Below are 2,438 nucleotides of genomic sequence, written 5' to 3' on the forward strand. Positions count from 1 at the left end.
AATATACAGCGCGCGAATTTTAAATGAGAATTTCCGAAAACTTTTCGGTCTTAATGTATATGAAACGCAATTCACTTCTGCCCTCTTAATCCATTGCAATTACATTTGATTCAATTCCTTTGACTGCAGACTATTGTTGATTCAATGTTCATGTTTGCTTTGCAATTATTGCAATAATGGCAAAATATCATTTATCAAAACTCAAATAAATGCCCTTTTTAACACTTCACCAAATTGTGCACTTGAAACTTTGCCAGAGAATTTAATCCGAACCGCACCGAGTCACATTTAACTAACAACGAAATTATAAGCGGCAACATTAAAAAACAATAAAAATATCTTTTAAGCCAAAATATAAGTAACTAAAGCAAAAAACAAATACTACAGCAGAAAATAAAATGTTTTAAGCATAAAAAACCTACAGCAAACAGCAAACAGCAAACAAATATCAACGAAAACGTAAGGACTTAGCCGGATGGGGCCAAACCTAATAGAGTCACGTCTGGCTCGAAAAGTGGCATGCAACATGCGATTGCTGCCAGGCGTTGAGCCTGTTGCATTCTGCTTGTTTGTCGTGCTGAATTTTTCATTTCATTTGCGGATATTTCACTTCAATGGGAATTTCGTGCTATTTGGCAACACTTGCACACTGGCATCAACGTACTGGGTTGCATTCAATGGCAGCAGGCAGGCAGGCAGTACATTTCTTCGTTCGGCACAAGGAAACGGAACTTCTAAGCATATATTGCGGTTGTTTTATTTGTTTTACAAGGAGTATTAAATTCAAGTGGCATAATGTTTGAATACGTTTTACATTATTTTTTTATAACATTTCTACGGGTGTTTTTTTTTTTGGTTCCTCACAATTTGAAGAGGCACATAATGTCTATGAGTTCAGGAAACACGCACGTAAATTATATCTTGACATTGAACAAATTTACGTCTCGTGTTGGGGAGTTCATATTTCTGTATTCGCGTGTAATGCTGATTACATTCTAATTGCTTTAATGAAGTAAAATGTTTTAGTATTAAGTTAAGTATAATATAATACCATTTAAAAATAAAAACTTTTAAATACTTGCAGTTGTCATTTATTTAATATAGGTAATACGTGTCGTTTGTTAACCTCATAGGAAATAATAAAATAGATAAAATATATCTATCACAAGTATGTAGAATAGAGCCTCAGTTTAATGATTCCACTAAAAACCGCACAATCAAATACTTCTAAACTACAAAAATATGAAAAGTGTTTCTTCTATTTAACAAAAGCCGTAATTAAAATACGCTTAAGATAACGAAAGACCTTGACATGTACTGTACATATATTGTGCCTTTGCTATTTTTTTCTTTACACCAGTTGATATCAATCAATACCTCTACTCTGTTAAAGTCTTACCACGACTGTGAATTATATTTAGTCTTCTGTCTTCTGAGAGTGATCTACTGAATTCTATTTATTATATTTATGTATATAACACAATTGTCAGTAGATTTATTAGCTCTGTAATACGTCTATTATAGATTTGTATTTATCATATATTTGAGTAAAATAATGATATAAATGAAAATCCAAAAAATATATTAGGTTATACAAAAGATGTCCACTTTTTGTCACTAGCTGGTGTTGGTAGTTATATATATTGGCAGTACTAATCTAATTACGAACACGTGTTTGAAATGTGAGAATTTAGGCCACATTTTTTGGGAATCAGTTTTAAGAGTTCTAAATCGCGTGAAAGGTTGTATTAATTTTAATATGAGTGAAAAACCCGTAGAATCAAAAGATTTTTTATTACTATTACCAAGGTTCAGTGTATGGATGCTGTGAGTAACAAGGTTTAGTGTATGGATGCTGTGAGTGAACGCTGGACCTGAACTGGCTTGTTTGGGTCTCTTCCTTAATCTTAATGCCAAAGATAAATTTCGTTCTAGTAGGCAATTCACGAAAAAACTAGAAAAAATTTTGTAACCGGTAGAGCAACCGCGGAAGCATCAAACATCAACCACATATCAGTTAAGAATCATTTGAAAAGAGCAGGCTACACAACGACGGTTGATGTTTGGATATCATATGAATAAGGTAGAGAAATTGGATTGACTGATTAAGTATGAAAAACGCTGTTGAGACGCAATAGGATAGAACAATTTACTATGGATTTAATGGATAAATATAGACAAATGGATTAAATCAATTATGGTTAATAGCGGGGGATCTTTCACAACCGACATCAAAGCCCAGTTTGATGGAATTGTTAGGAAATTGTGTTTCACAAGTTGCTTCAGCTTGATGAAACTGTTAATTTGGTTTTATTTTGATCATAGCTCGATTGCTTGAAGGAAACAATCAAAAAAAAACAAACAGAATTGGTCAACAGAACAAGAGTTGTGTTCCACTATGATAATGCCGTACCACACACAACTTCGATTACTAGGAA

This window comes from Teleopsis dalmanni, chromosome 1, assembly GCF_002237135.1.
Source record: "Teleopsis dalmanni isolate 2A chromosome 1, ASM223713v2, whole genome shotgun sequence".
Taxonomy (NCBI): domain Eukaryota; kingdom Metazoa; phylum Arthropoda; class Insecta; order Diptera; family Diopsidae; genus Teleopsis; species Teleopsis dalmanni.